The following is a 16781-nucleotide window of genomic DNA, read 5'->3' on the forward strand; positions in this document are numbered from 1 at the left end:
AGAGGGAGGTAATTTGATTATTTGGAGTAATCACGTTGTGCAAAGTTACCGTGATCACCGAATCAGCAAAGACTGAATCATTGCTCCTGAGGGAAATACAGGGTTAGTTCCTACAAGCCTTTCTTCACACTTCGTCAACCAGTCCACGCACATCCTTGTTTTATGTGTGTTTCTGTGTAAAGACATCTGGTTCAATACATGTCTTAGTCTGTTCAGGCTACTGTAACAAACTACCTTTGGCTGGGTGGTTTCTAAACAATGAAAGTTTATTTATTTATTTTTATTTGTTTATTTTGAGAGAGAGAGAGAGAGAGAGAGAGAGAGAGAGAGAGAGAATCCCAAGCAGGCTCCACATTGACAGTGCAGAGCCTGACGCAGGGCCTGAACTCATGCACCATGAGATCATGATCTGAGCCAAAATCAAGAGTCGGATGCTCAACCGACTGAGCCGCCCAGGTGTCCCCAGAAATTTATTTTTCACTGTTCTGGAGGCTGCAAGTCTGCGGTCAGTGTGCCGGCGGCATCGGATTCTGGTGACGATCCTCTTCTGGTCTGCGGACTGCTGACCCCTCGCTGTGTCTTTACGTGGCAGAGGGCAGAGACAGCAAGACGGCTTTCTCGTGACTCTTACATGGGTACCGATCCCATCAGGAGGGTCCCACCCCCTGACCGCCTCCCACGGTCCCACCTGCACATATACCATCACATTGTGGGGGTAAAGTCCCAACACCTGAATGTCGAGGGGACACAAACGTCGAGTCTGTAACAGTATACCGTATTGTTAATTTTTAAAAAATGTTTATTTATCTTTGAGAGAGAGAGTGTGTGCGTGAGCAGGGGAGGGGCAGAGAGGGAAGGAGCCACAGAATCCGAAGCAGGCTCCAGGCTCCAAGCTGTCAGCACAGAGCCCGATGTGGGGCTCGAACTCAGGAACCACAAGATCATGACCTGAGCCGAAGTCAGACGCTTAACCGACTGAGCCACCCAGGCGCCCCAGTATATCGTATTGTTGATTATAAACGTTGAACTCAGGGCCAACAGCACTATACCTCATGGCATATGAACTCACCTAACAAACGTATTTTCTCTCTGAGGCACATCGCAGCCTTGTTGCACTGAGGAACACGGGCCAGACCGCAGCACCGTGCTCGGGGGCCGTTTTTAAACAGTGCGATCGCCGACAATAATGCAGACAGCGTTGTGCTAAACGAGACCTTGAAAAAGGGACTTGTGTATGTTGTGAGAGCTGGAGCTCATTTGCCGGTGGACTTGAGCTGGTAACATGCTTGTCGGGCAACTCCGTTTTTTCTGGCCACTGTGTGTGTGTGTGTGTGTGTGTGTGTGCGCGCGCGTGCGTGCGTGCACACTCACAAGTATTGTTACCGGTGAAAAATGAAAGTGCTACACGTATTGATTTTGGGGTTGCAAACAGATTTTACTGAGTAGGCAAATTCACAAATACGGAATCTGCAAATACGTGAATCGATTCTGGGCGTGAGTATGTGTGTGTCGATCAGAACTACATTAATGGTAAACCTAACTGCGTCTAGTTCGAGTGATACAGGGGGACGTTTCTTGGCTATGAGGCATGACTGTACTCAGTGGCTCAAAAATAGCACTCAGACTGATTTCCGATCACCCAGCTCTGCTTTCTTCTGGGTTGGCCTCTCCCTCGGGCGGGCTTTCTCCACCTGGGAGAACCACCTGACCAATGTGCTGTGAACTCAGAAGCTCAGGGCCCAGCCTCCCGTGGTTCACAGAGATCGTTCTCCACAAGACTGACGGTTCCACGGGGGATGAGGAGTGGACTTCTCTCCCTCCTCTTCTTCATGTCAAATCGGTGCACGGCACTCTAATGGGGCTGACCCCAACCCTGCTTGTGTCCTATTCACTGATCTCCCATGGGCCACAGAAAGCCACGTGCTAAGTCCAGAGCGAGTGTGGAAGGAACCACACCAGGTGGGAGGCGTGTCCGTTGAAGGACACCAATTGAACAGTCTCCCCTGCTTGACCCAGGACAAACTGGACCGTGACCTGCGTTCCGCATTTTTCTTTGCCGTTGGCGTCGTGTACTTTTGAGAGCTCCTGTAAGTCCCTCCCTGGAAATCTCGATGTTGAGAGGGTAAGTCTGTGTCTGCCGGTAACGCAATAAAATGCTTCGCCTCCTGGAGCGAGTGGCTTTGCAAAGAAGAGAAACTAGACCAGCTTCGGATGTAGTTTTAATGTCCTGTCTCTCCAGAAAGTCTTCGAGTCGGAGGATGGACGGTGACGTATCGGATGTAACTCGAAGGTATTGTTGTGTGCCTGTGTGTGCGTTTGTGCGTGTGTGTGCTGTGTATAAAAATGGACCCTCACCTCTGGGGTTTGGATCCTGCCTCTGCTGGACACTTTGGGCCAGTACCTAAACTCGCCTTGCTTCGGCTCCCTGGTATAAAATGGGGCTAAAGGTTGAGTTGAGGATTAATTTAGATACGGCTGCGCTGAGCACCAACATGTGTGGAGAACTGGGCACTGAAACAGAATAAATGCTCTCTATTTATTTAGGGGTCCAACGAAGGGGGATGGGGAGGAGCAAGGCGATGGTAGGTGGGTGTTTAGAATTGAACTGTACTTGACTCCCAGCCCTGTGCCTTTCTGGCTCCAATTCGGTCTAGGGCGAAAGTTAGTTAACCCTTATCAATCTCAGTGTTTCTACTTGTGAGATGAGCTCAGTGGTGTCTATGCAAGCATTATATGAGGCAGAGTATGTAAGTCACTGAGTGCGGCCGCTGGTACCCGGTAGATGATAAATACCATTACGGCTGTTATTATCAGCCTTTTCACCCCGAAGGTGTGGCAAAGCTAACTTGCTGCACTTTATTTAGTGCTAGCCACGTTCCAGACGCTGTTCTAAGCACTTGAAAGTATCAGCTCATTGAGTCTTTCAACGCCCCTCTGAGGGAGGTATTGTTATCACTGTTACTCTCATCTCTGGTTTCCCTGTGAGGAAACTGAGGCACAGGGAGGTTAAGTGACTAGCCCAACATACAGATAGAAAGAGGCAGAGCTGAACCCTGTTGGCTCGGCCCCTCTCTGCCTTCTTTTGCCTCCAGTGATGAGGGTCTAATGCCTGCCTGCCTGGGGGATTGTGAAGGCGAAGGCCTTTGTAAATTACAGAGGACTCCATCCATACTCGGTGTTCTGATGGCTATTTCCATGGGGACACGGGAGAGGGACAGGAACTTTGTGGTTCATTCATATTCTCCGGCCAACACCAACCGAGATTTCCTTTTTCTGTTACTTTCTCCCACTTGGCGCCGCGAAGGTCTGGGCGGGGCAGGGACTGGAGGGAGGCAGGTCTTGAAGATCTATTATTCATGGCAACTACAAGGAGCTTTTTGTTCTTTCTGAAGTGGCCTCAGCTTTCTTAGGATCCACGCCCCGGGGAAGTGGCTGTTGCCAGATGGTGCAAGGCAAGAGGTATCCTTCCTGGCCAGAGACTCTAACTCGTGTTATTTTTTGGGGTGTTGAAGGTTCTGGAAGAACACCTGAGTAGCACCTGTACCCGCCCTGGGCTAGGTAACCTTCATTACTCTGTTTTCCACTCCCACCTCTCACCAGCCCAATGAAGCGGGTGCTGTTACAGCCCCCATTTTCCAGATGAGCCAGCTGAGACTCCGAGAAGGTAAATAGTTTGCCCAGAGTTTGGGCAGACTGTTTGCCCAAATAGTTTGCTAGGGTGACCATGCGACTCCAAAAGCCCAAGCCCTTGATGGAAAATTCTATCATGAGATTTGTACCATGGGTGAAAATGAGACGTGTGTGTGTGTGTGTGTGTGTGTGTGTGTGTGTGTGTGTTGTGCTGAGGCGAGAAAACAAGTTAGAGCCCTTCCTGGGGCCTTGATTGCCTCTGCTTCACAAGGAGGAAGTGAAAATATGCATTTTCCCAGGGCAGGGAGCGTCTGAGGCCAGAGGACTTAAGCTTGCTATCTGAAGGGACTGGTTCTGCCTGCTTGGTAGGAGAGTCCGGGGCGCCTGGGTGGCTCAGTCGGTTAAGCATCTGACTTAAGCTCAGGTCATGATCTCACGATCCGTGGGTTCAAGCCCCGTGTCGGGCTCTGTGCTGACAGCTCAGAGCCTGGAGCCTGCTTCAGATTCTGTGTTTCCCTCTCTCTCTGCTCCTCCCCCACTCGTGCTCTCTCTCTCTCTCTCTCTCTCTCTCTCACTCTCTCTCTCTCACTCTCTCTCTCTCTCTCTCAAGAAGGAATAAACATTAAAAGAGAGTCAGGCCAAGCAAGGGAGTTAGCGTAAGGAGTTTTGCCCGCACCTGACCGGGGAGAGTCCGTGAGCTTGAGCTGTTCTTCCCCAAATGCAGAAAGGAGAGGCCGTTTCAGAAAAGCACCTCACCATCTTTACAGCAGCCCCAACAGGCAGTTTTGCTGTTTGTGTGGATGATGTCTGGTGTGAGCGCTCATCACCTCTCAAAGCAGCACATCCTCCTTTTGGTACCTCTGACGGTTAGAAAGCCATTCTTTACCTAAGCCAGTCTCCCAGCCGCCAGGCGGCCACGTTCTAGGAGGTGTTGTCCAGAGTCGCGGTCAAGGGTGTTGGCATTAAAGGGAGACAAACCGGGGTTCATAAGCTGGCTGGCTCCACCACTCCTGGCTGGTGACCTTGGGCAATTAACGCACCCCTGTGAGCCCCAGGCACAGGAGTAACGTCAGGGCCTGCCTCACAGGATGGTATTGAAGACGGAAGGAGGTGGTACTTGGAAATTGCCCATCAGAAGGCCGGTGCTGTTCGTTTCTGTGCCACCCTACCTTTGCTAAGGACAGACCCTCAGGGCAGGATGGTGAGCTGGTCAAATGCACAGGCTCCGGAGCCACACGGCAGGGATTCCAAATGTGTCCCCGTCATCTCCTAGCTGTGTGATCTGGAAGAGGTCACCTGACCTCTCGGTGCTCCAGAGAGGTGAATTCACTCCAAAGGTGAATGATCATCGTTCACTGGGTCGCCGTGAAGATTAGGTGAGCTAAGTTCCTCGAACAGTGCCTGGCAAGCAGCAGAAGCTGGTTGCACGCCCAGTTTAAGGAACGAGGTGAGTTTAACGAAGAGATATTTAGAGTCACATGAGCACTCCAGCAGGCCCATCTCTTGGCCTGGAGGGGCAGGAAGGGAACAGCTGTGGATCCAGAAGAGAAAGGGTTGTACGGAGGGGTCCTCCTGACGGGAGCTGGGACCCCCAACAGCCAACCCAGGGTGACCAGCAGGGGATAAATGCCCCGGCCTCTCTCTTCCCTCCCTCCAGCCTTCTGCTGGTGCCTCCCATCAGACAAACCCGACGAGGAGCCGGAGGGCAAGGAGGCCACTGATGTCGCCTACACAGGTCATTCTCCCAGGGCACAGAGCCGGGTGGAGGGTGACTGCGTCTGCAGGGGTGAAGAGAAAATACCCAGCAAAGCTATTTTTATTATTGAGTTAGACCATACAATACTGCCACTATGCAACATATTTGCCATATAAAAACAGCAAACTAATATGCTTAGCCAAATGTTCTGTTATTTGCATCAGTAGTCAATGAAGCAGGGTGGTTAGAAGGCTCATTTATACAAGACCCTGGTCTGCATCCCTGGATATTACACCTGCTGCCAGTGTGACCTTGACAAACTGGGGCCTCAGTCTCCTCGTCTGTAAAATGGGAATGCAAAAATGCTCTTCAGGTTTGAGGATGAGGCCTGCCACCATCGTTTCAATGGATAGATGCTCCTCTCTGCTCTCTTTCGTACCCGGGGTACAGGCGGGGTCAGGATGGCACTTGCGGTCTGTGGCGTGATGAGATTTAGGGCTGCAGATAAGTCAGTTCTAGCTGGGTTTTAATCAGAATGAGTTTCATTGCAATTTAGGCCTGAGTGGCAGCCAGGGCCCATTAAGCTAAATGACTCGTTTTAATATGCAGACCTAGCTCGTGGCATCTTCCCGTTTGGGGCCCCCTGTGTCTGGGCATGCATGTGCAAACGCAGAAATCTGTCCCGAACCTTTCCTCTTTCCCTCGCACACCACAGCCTAGCTGGAGCAGAGATAAGCTGGGTTAACAACACAGCAAAGGCCAAGTTTCCACTTTATCAAAGAATCGGGTAATCGGCTGAGCTGTGCAGGGAGCCCTGGAGAGTGTTCCGTAACAGTGTCTGCTCTTTGTGCAGTGCAGTGTTTGGGATTGTAGACTCAGGGTGCAGAGAGATTCATACCTCAGGGAAGGAAGGAAAGGTTTGGGGTACCCCTGCCCAGCAGGAGACATTCTCCCCCAGGAAGGTCAATTCTGGATGATCCTTCCTGCCTTTCGTGTGTGAATGCACACCCTGCTGTGATTTACTGGCTGCCTGTCCTTGGGCAAAGAACTTGACCTCTCTGGGCTTCAGTTTCCTGATCTGTAAAGCTGGGTAATAGAAGATCGCGTTTCCTAGGATTGTTGTGGAGCTCAAACGAGGGGTTGCATGGGAAACGCTTCGTGCAGTTCCTGGCCGGTAGGACGCACAGACAGGGCGGATTAGGCTGTTCCAGTAACAAACAATCCCCAAGGTTTCACTGGCTGAAGCAACAGAGATTTCTTTCTCACTCATGGTTTCTGGGAATGGTGGGTTGATAGGTGTCTGCTCTGCCTTTGACCTGCCCCAGGGACCCAGGCTGAGGGGGGGTTCCATCATCCATCCGCGCGTGTGAAGACAGGAAAAGGGGAATGTGGTGATGCATGCGCCGGCTTCAGTTTCCACCTGGGGATGTTTATTGGCCCGAACGGATCATGTGGCCTCTCCCGGCTTCCCAGGGAGAGGGAAGGACCATCCTATCACACGGTGGAAAACCAGAAACGTAGTCGTTGCACTGACAACAACCATTGCACTCAACAACCGACCCTTGCTTTAGTATGCTCCCTGTACTTACTCTGGCTTACTCTGGCTTATTCTGGCTTCAAAAAGCCTGAGATATTTCCTTCTAGTGCCAAAGCTGGACTCCCATCTCTTTAGGAAAATGTCACTGAGATCATTGTTGTTAATAATAACATAAATTCATGATAGCTCCCACTTGACGAGCGGGTGTTTCCTGCCGGGTCCTGAACCAGGAACTTCCCATGCATCGTCTCATTTAAGCCTCATGATAATTATGATCTGAGATCTAATTCGACAGATGAGGAACCTCCCTGAAGTTCAGGGATGGGGATATGCTTATCAGGCTGGTAGATGGCTGGATGGGCTTGGCCCCCAAGCCCATACCCTAAATCACCCTGCTGAACTGTCTGCTAAGAGCATGTGGTCTTAGCCTCTGGAAATATATTTTTTTTAATTTTTAAATGTTTATTTATTTTTGAGAGACAGAGAGAGAGTGCAAGGGGGAGAGGGGCAGAGAGAGAGGGAGACACAGAATCCGAGGCAGGCTCCAGGCTCTGAGCTGTCAGCACAGAGCCCGACGCAGGGCTCGAACCCACAGACCGTGAGATCATGACTTGAGCCGAAGTTGGATGCTTAACCGATTGAGCCACCGAGGCGCCCCTGCATCTTTAAATGCAAGCAGGGTTGCCTGGTGGACATTGCTTTGGGTGACAGGGGTGAATCACGGCCCCATCCTCTCTTTTCAGTCCTGTTTCCCCCCCTCCCCCCTGCCCTCCCATCACCCAAGGCTCCATTCCCATGAATTCCTCATATACCAGAGCCTGCCTGTTCCCATGGCATTTCTTTAGCACATTAACAGAGCTGAACATTTTCTAGACACACACAGACACAGCCTTTTCAGAGGAGGGAAGAGATTAGTCTTTGTTTTTAATTAATGCCAGCTCTCTCATCCTGGCTTTTAATACTGCCACCTCATTTGTCTTATTAAGTACTTAGTTTTGCTTTTAATTAGTGCTGTTTGTTGTCACTGAATTTTAATTGTCAGTGCAGGGTCTCAGCAGGCCTTGGTGAGGGTGCTTTACAAACGTTTCCTGTCCTCCTGCAAGGCCTGAGCTCGGGTGGCAGTGCTTCCGAAGCGGGGGGCGGGGGGGGGGGAGGGGGGCTCCAGGGGGTTGTTGAAGGCTGGTGTATTTCTCTCCAGGCCTTGGCCAATTCAGGCTGCCTTTGAGGTCCCCTTTTGCTCCAAGGTGGCTGGTCTGTGAAGACACATATTGCTCAGGAGGGTTGTAGTGGCAAAAATTCAATTCAAATTGACTTGAAAAATGAAAAAAAGGAGAAACATATTGGCTCATGGTGGCTAAAAAGGCCAGGAGGATACATTCAGGCGTGGCTGGATCCAGCATTCCAGTGCATCATCAGGAATCAACCTCTTTCCATCTCTCAGCTCTACTTTTATGCTTTGGCAGGCCTTTCCCACGTGGTGGCAAAAGTGACCAGTGGCAGCTCCAAGCTTCTCTTCCACCAGCTGAGCAATCCCAATGGAAAGAGAATGCTTCTTTCCATATGGTTCCAGCAAAAGTTTAAGGGCAGGTCTTCATTGGTCCAGACTGGGTCATGTGCCTATCCCTGGACCAATCAGTGTAGCCCGTGGGGTGTAATACACTGATTGGCCAGGCAAGGGAAATTGGCCCACTTCTAGGGACCAGAATGGATGAGCTCCTCTTAAGCGACACAGATTGATCGTGAAAGAGGGAGGGTTTCCCAAGGGAAAATTGCTGTTCCCCCCACCAAAGAGAAATGCCAAACAGGCAAAAATAAGGTGTCTCGATCCCAGATATCCACTGCAGTGTCTCACTCAAGCCTAAACAAACATCTGGAATCTACGTCTTTGTTCTGCTCCCCAGCCGTACCCTCAGATAACATTAGCAGTGACCTCCTTGCTTCCTACTTGAAAAGGAGTTTGGATTACGAGGTCCCCGCACGTGTGTTCACTCGTGAGCCCTCCCCAACAACACGGCAAGGCAAACATGACAGAGGTGGGCATTTTTATGTCTTCATTTTACAGATGCAAAAACTGAGGCCCAGAATGACCAAACAGAAAATAAAACGAACAGGGGAGCTAAGGTTGGATTCCCAGACTCCGGGTCCAAGGCCGGCTGTTGCACCGTAACGATGGGCTGCTCTCTCGGTCAGCTTTTGGGGCATAACCAAGCCCCCCGCAGTTGAGTGCCTTAGAACAACAACCATTCATTTATCTCACGATTGTTTAGGTCAGCGACTGGGTTGAGTTCAGCTGGGTGGTTCCTCTGGTCTAGGCCAGACTTGGATGACCTTGTCTGGGCTTGCTCACATCTGTGGCCAGCGTGCAGGTCGGGCTGGGAGTGGCTGGTTTACGACGGGGCGGCTGCAGCAGCGAGGATGACCGTGACCCTCACAACGGTGAGGGATAGACTCTCTGCCTGCCTTAAAACTCTCTAACAGGGGGACTGTCCCGTGGGCCTCTTCGAAGGCTCATGACAGGAATCATCCGTTATTGCTGTGTGGCTGTGGGAGAAGCATGTGGAGGTGATGGTGAGTTTCGTTTGTTTCAAGGCCAGGAGCACAAACGTGCCTGCGTCTCGAGTGTTACTCTGGCCTGTCTCTGTCCTTGTTTTAGGCACCAGCAGGCTCTGCAGGGAAGGAGCCAAGCAAGGCCTTACCGTTCCAGGCCTGTGGCCAGGTTCTGGGGAGCCTGGGGATGTCCCAGCTGGCTTCGGGAGCAAAGAGAAGCCGACGGCAGCCTGTAGGCGCTGGATGTAGCTGGCCGCATGAGGGACGCTGTAGCTCTGAGACACGGGGCTGGCGTGGCAAGGCGGGTGGGCAAGCGGAGCCGCGCCTGGCTCCATCAAGTGTGGCTGATGGCATCTTTCCCCTTGCTGGCCCATGTCCTTGCCTCGGCGGGGATGTGTCGGAACCCTAAGACCCCGGCAAATAGTCAACGCCGGATGCGTGGTTGGGGCAGAGTAGAAATATTCAGCTCATTTCTCGGAGCTTTTCTTTGGCTTCCCCATCACTCAGAGTGGAAGCCCAAATGGTCCTCGTGATCTGACGTGCCCCCCTCCCTGCCCCCACTACTGCTCCGACCTCTGCTCCCACCTATCTTCCTCTTGCTCACTCCACTCCAGCCACTATGCGCTCCTTGTCATCTCTCCACGTTACCAGCGTATGCCCACCCCAGGGCCTTTGCACTTGCTTTCCCCTCTGTTTGGAATGCTCTGCCTCCAATATTCACATGGCTCAGTCCATTACCCCCTTCAAGTCTTTGCTCAAATAACATATCTCACTGAAGCCTCCTCTGACTACTTACTAAAACTCACACTTCCCTTTCAATCACCAATCCCCCTTCTTGGTCTTGTTTTTCTAAAGTGCTCGTCACTAGCTGATGCCTTTTACATTTGAATTACTGCTTGGTTATCCTCTGGATTCCCCACTAAACGTTAAGCTCCATGGGGGCAGCGATTTTCCTCTTTTTTGTTTGTTTGCTTTGATGTTGTATCCCCGGTGCCTAGAACAGTATCTGGCACACAGTAATAGATGTTCTATAAGTATTTTTTTGATTCTTCCTATTTCTTAACAGAAGCCGGCAATCTGTATTTTTAATTAAATCCCATGCTTTTAGAATATTGGCTTGATTTAACTTTTTCAAAAACACTGCATGGGCCAAACAAAACATATTTTCAGCCTGGACCCTGTTCCTGGAACCTCCCATTCACCCCCCGCCCCCACCATTTAAGGCCCTTGGTGTAAGTTGCATTTCCCACACCATCACATAGTCTGCGTGGTTTTTCTAGATTTCTAATAAGCAGTGATAGGCCTGACTCAGGGAAAGAAGGGCGAGACAGGAAAAGACAGAGAGAGAGAACTGGTGGGGGCTGTCCAAGCTGGTGGCTGCGGGGTCTGCTGTGAAGCATCTGGCTTAATTCCAAGACTGTGGGGCTGGGGGGCTGACCCGTGGCATTGAATTACAGCTGTAGCTCACGTCAGTTCCCTGCTGTGCCCTGAAGGGCCTGTACAGCTCCCCTGCCAGCCCGGCCCAGCCCGAGGACACCAGCCGCGTAGACACTTGCGGCTAAATGGGCTTTAAGAGTTCCTTTCTCAGCTCATCGGAAACTGACAGAAGACCTGGAGATTTGGTGGTTCGAGGCACAGCTCCTGAGCAAACGGTGCTGACGGGAGCCAAGGAGAAGTAGGCAGAAACAAAATGCAAAGGGGGAGGGAGGGAAGGTTCTGGAATCTGGCCTCTCTGGGCTTGGGACAGAGTCTTCTGGCAGTTTCAGAAGCAAGGCAGCATACGGGTTAGGACCAAGCTGTGCGGGTGGGCAGATCTGGAACAGGCCTGGCTCTGCCGCTTACATGCAGGTTTATGGAGTGCCTACTGCACTCACTGAGCTTAGGTGAGGATTTATTTATTGAGCACCTACTGTATACCGCGTTCAGGACCGGCTGCAGAGCGAAAATGCAGGGCCCCCTGATCAACTATTGTTAAGAATCTCAAGATAGTGACAGCAGAGCATTAAGGCAAATTCTGGACCCTTCTAGGCCTGGAGTGCTGGGCAGCTGCCTAGGTTGTGGGCCCGTGAAGCTGGCCCTGCATGCATTGGACGTACAGTTATCGAACAAATTTGGACCCAGGCCCTGCTCTCATGGATCTTACAGAATAGGTGAAGAGACACACAGTAGATAAAGAAAAAATGATAATTGCAAATCATTGTAAGTATTTTAAATGAAACAAACAGTGACAGCAAGTAATGGGGTGAAAGGAGGTAACTTAGTGTAGTCAAGGAATGCTTCCTGAAGGAGGTGACACTTGAGCAGAGACCAGGGGAGCCTGAGAAGGAATTAGCCACATGAGAGGAAGAGGAAGGTGTTATAAAGGCAGAGAGAACAGCAGAGGCAAAGGCCTGGTAGCTGGAAAAGCCAGCACGACCAGAGGGTGGTCAGAGATACGGGGAGGGTAGCAGGCAGAGGGTCATGACATTCCTTTGAAGTTACAGGGGAGGTCTTAACTCTTATGATGGACAGCCATTGGAGCACTTTAGTATTTTAAAATTACATTAAAAAAATAAATGCTCACGGGCTCCCGGGTGACTCAGTCAGTTAAGCGTCCGACTTTGGCTCAGGTCATGATCTCCCAGTTCATGGGTTCAAGCCCTGCATCGGGCTCTTCTCTAGCAGCTCGGAGACTGGAGCCTGCTTCGGATTCTGTGTTTCTCTCTCTCTCTGCCCCTTCCCTGCTTGTACGCTAGCTCTCTCTCTTTCTCTCTCTCAAAAATAAAAAAATAAACATTAGAAAAATAAATGTTCATTTATTTTTCCATAGCTAACATGTCCACACGGTTGCAAATACGAAGGGGCATGTTGTGAAAATTCTCCTTCCCAGCTCAGCTTCAGCGACGGTCCCCCTCCCCGGAGGCAAGCAATGTTGTGCTAGTTTCGTGCTAGTTCTTTACAGAGATACATGTATCTTACGCATGGATAACCACAAGTCACACGTGTGCACGTATCCTGCTTTGCCTTGTGCACACAGATGGTGCTCTTCGAGAACATCATCCTACGTCCTGGTCTTTACGACTAGGCAGTTTATCTTAGTGATGCATCCACGTCCATCATAAATAATCTCCTTATTCTTTCCCGCTGTGCAGTATTCCACTATCCAGAGGCACACCACGGGCTAGCCAGCGCTAAGTACCGGGCGTTTAGATTGCTTTGTTGAAACACTTTAAGCAGGACCTTGGGAAGCCCGCTTAAATGCATCGTGGCTCAGTTGCTCCCCTGTAAAATGGGATAAGAAGAACATCTATCCTGAAGGCTATTGTGAGGGCTGAACAAGATAAAACTTGAAAGGCACTTAGCACGTAGTAAGCCCTTGATATGTGAACAGCTGTTGCTGTTGTTGCTTTTATTGTTGAAAGCAGACTGTTCCTTGGAGTTTGCACCAGGACTGGGGAGTGGGGGGGGGGGGGACCACCTGTGCCCAGGAAAAAGTCTTGGAGCCTCTGGTTTCCGGGGAGGCAGTTAGTTTATGCTTTCTGAACTTGCAGCTGCAGGACTGGATCTAAGCCATGGCTTTGGCCTCCACCGAGCCAAAGTGTGTGATCTCTCAGCATCTCTAGGTAGGGGGCTGGTGGGGGAGGGTCTCAGCTTGTTTCTGAGGCTGAGAGGTGGGCATACAGCCAGGAGCTGTCAGGATCCAATAATCTAAAGCCCAGGGAGAAATGTTCTGTAGGTGTGAACAGAGTAGTGATTAGCACATGGGTTTTGGAGAGAGCTCAAACCCTGAGTCTGCTTGTTGGTAGCTGTGTGGTTTTAAACAGGTGGCTTAACCACTCTGAACCTCAGTTTCTTACCCGTAAAATGTCACTTACCTGACAGTAGGCTTGTAAGGATTAAAGCAAATGACGAAGGTATGGAATTTTGCACATGGTAGGTGCTCAAGAAATGTTGGTCATTGTTGTTACATAAGCTATAGTCTAGGGGAAGTAGGAAGGGGGGATTATCTCACTGTGTGTCAGGGACCGTTGTAGATGCTGAAATTCATCAGCTCGGTGACGCTGAGGTTCTGCGGGTCCTAGGGCAGAATCCTATGTAATTTATCTGACACAGGCATCTCTGTTTTTGCTCCTGGTGCCAATGGTTGGTTTCCCTCTGGGGCTTCTCCCTGGAGCTGCAGGCCTCCTGTCCACTGTGGTGATGGTTTCTCTGTAGTGTGCAATAGGAGAGGCAGGGGTCATCTGAAAACGTCAGAGGCTTTCTCCATTTCCGTTAACTCGCCCTCAAACCTGACATCGTGGCTGGACTTCCTGGGGCATCATCTGCAGGCAGGTAGGAGAGTGTCTTAGGCTCGCCTTTTGTCAGGTTAGAAGACGGCTAAGTAACATGATGAGCTTGGGGATCAGAACCCCGATTTCCTAAAATTCTACTCCCGCGTGAGGTCAAGTACTCTAGAAGCAGAACCCGCGATGGGATTTTCTGGTACCAGTGATGACTCCGGGAAGCAGTGAGGGATGCCAGGCGAGGACGGGGCTTCAGCTGCAGTCTGGCCTCAGCCTGATCCCATGGGGAGCTCTGGAGCATGCTGGCACACGCTTGTCCCGCCTCGAGACAAAAAGTCTGTGCTTTTACATTGCCCCCTGCCCGTTATTCATTGGCTTTGGGCTGCACTCGGGGTGTCTGTGGGCGAGGCAGCTGCTTTTGTTGGCTGAGGGCAGTTCTCTGGAAAACGGTACTGCCATAAGCCCTTAGCTGCTAACACTCCCAGAGGCTGGGGGTGGACGCCCCTCCTGTCAAGGACATCGGCAATGCGTGCTGTGCCCCCTCCCCTCCACCTGCATCTGTCCCCCCATCCCCCCAGCCACGGTCTGCCTGTGGACACGTGACCTCCTTTCTCTGGATGGCAAAGCTGAACTAACCAGTAGTGTCCAGGGTAGCTTCTGGCCTGGAGGACCGAGCTGGGTGCTTTCCGTGAATGATCTTGGACTTTGCAGGCAGACTTTTAACGGGAAATAAGCTCCTAGTGTGCATGACTGAATGCAGGAGAGGATGGGCCGCCAGGTTCCGCCTGGAGAGCAACAGCATTTGGAGATTAGAGTTCGTGGGCGGAGACTGTGTCACCCCTGTCCCAGCCCTCCCTGCTTCCTGGGGTCCCCCGAGGGCAGCACCACATCTCTGCTGCAAAGCAGGAGGCAAGGCATTCGAATGAATGTTTAGAGTCCCCGTCCGGGAGCAGCCGAGGAAGCCCAAAACCTGGGCCCGAGCAGGGGCCAGGGGTCCCGGGGGCCCAGGATGGCCTCACTCAGCAACTGACACAGACAATAACGAGACAAGTTTCTTTTCAGCAGATTCCCTTTGCACCAGGAGATGTCCCTTCTTTCTTCCTGCTTTCCAAGTGGAAACGGTGAAATGGTCATATTAATCTGAGAAGATTATGTCGATCACAGGGGAGCAGGCGAAATGGCTTTTCTGTAAGAGGCTTGCCTCCCATGTGTCCAGCCCTCGGCCCCCCTCTGGCTTCACGCACTCAAAGATTTAATAACTCCACGGGCTGCAGGACAGGAGAGAGAGTGCTCTCCCTGTTCCCCTCCCGACTTCCCAGCATCCCAGAAAACGAGGCCGGGTGGTGCCAAGACCTTCAGGGAAATCGGGACCCACGGGACACAGTGACCCACATTCCGAAGTTTTTGTTTTTTAATTAATTAAATGTAATCTCCGTGGCCTCTCCCGCTTTGCCCTTTGGCCAGACCTGCGGGAGGGGGGCGGGAGCCTCACAGAGGACATGAGCCTGGCTCAGTTCAGCTCGACTGCCTTAGTGTTGAAGGAGACTCACGCATGCATTCAACAAATGTTTATTAAATGCCTTCTATGCGCCAGGCGCTCTGTGAAGTGTTGGAGATTAAGAGAGAACAGAACAGAGTAAGTCCTGCAAGGGGCTTACGTTTTAGACATAAGAGAGGCAAACTCTAAGCAAATAAAGAAATAAGACATCCGATAAATTTGGGAAGGGATACGAGCTGTGAAGAAAAGGAAATCAGAGTAAAGGAGGCCAGAGTGGAGGACGTGGGAGAGGAGCTGTTTTAAGTGGAGCAGTCGGGGAGGGCCCTTTGAGGGGATGACATCTGGGAACACACCTAAAGAAACGGCAGTGAGCCTGGCATATGGGCCTGGAGTTCCGGGCAGAGGGGAGAGCAAGGAAGTGAGGGTTGGAAGAAGGGCAGAGAGGCCTGGGGGAGAGGGCACGGGGGGGCTGCGTAGGGAGCAAGAGGAGAGTGGGGGGTAGAGTTAGAGAAGGAGGTCACAAGGAGCCAAGGTCATGCCAAGGAGTGTAGATTTTATTCTGGGAGCAATAGGGAGCCATTGAAGACTTCTGAGCAAAAGAGTGACATGGGCTGACTTACTGTATTTGAGGTAGGGAGGGAAGGGACATAAAGTGCAGACACGGCTTTTGCAGGTGTATGTACCTGTTTAATGACCACCCAGATCAAGATGCAGAACATTTTCATCCTACAGAGGCCCCTCCCCAGCTGCCCCTCCCCAGCCCCCAAGTTAGCAATGGATTTGCTCTGATTTCTACAGTCATCAAATAACTTTGTCTCTTCTTAACTTCCATGAAAGCCACCGCCATATAGCGTGTTCTCTTTTGCTGCTGGCCTCCTTCATAAAATATGGTGTCTTGAGATGTGTCCCTATCGCTACATACGTCAGGAGTTTGTCTTTTATTGCAGACCAGCATCCCACTGCGTGAACAGACCACACGGATCTATCTACTCTCCTGTCGATGGGCATTTGGATTGTTTCTAGGTTTTAGCTGTTGTGGATCAAGAAGCTATGAACATTCTTGTACATGCTTAGAATGTGAGCATTTTCTCCTTGGGTGTAATCCTAAGAGTCGCACTCGTGAACTGTAGGGGAGGTGAGCGTCCACAGCTTTAACGGGCCTGCCAGCTTCCCAAAGTGATGGTCCCACCCTCCCCCCACTTCACTGAGATAAAATTCACATATCATAACAATTCACCCTTTGCAATGAATTTTAGAACATTCTCACTGCCCCCCCCCCAAAGAAGCCCCGTGCCCCAAAGCCATCACCTCCTAGTCCCCCCCACCCTCCCCAGCCCCTGGCAACCAAAATCTATTTTCCGCCTCTGTAGGTTTGGATGTTTCTTCCAAATGGAATCACACAATGTGGCGTCTTTCACTCAGCACCCTGTTTTCAAGGTTCATCCGCGTGGCGCATGTCAGAACCTCTTTCCTTTTTTACGGCGACATAACCTTCCATCGCATAGACCACACCACATCTTGTCTGTACGCTCATCAGCTGGTGAATACGGAGTCATTCCCACTCTTTGGCTGTTACGAATGATGCTGCTACGGGCATCCGCGTACACGTTT

The 16781-nt window shown here is 51.1% G+C and overlaps 1 protein-coding gene across 1 annotated transcript in view; it reads left to right on the plus strand.

Moving 5' to 3' along the window:
- The window catches only part of RPH3A (rabphilin 3A), a 280825-nt gene that overhangs the window by 195785 nt on the left and 68259 nt on the right, over positions 1 to 16781 (plus strand). The window lies entirely within an intron of this gene.

This window comes from Panthera tigris, chromosome D3 (assembly GCF_018350195.1).
Source record: "Panthera tigris isolate Pti1 chromosome D3, P.tigris_Pti1_mat1.1, whole genome shotgun sequence".
Classification (NCBI taxonomy): Eukaryota; Metazoa; Chordata; class Mammalia; order Carnivora; family Felidae; genus Panthera; species Panthera tigris.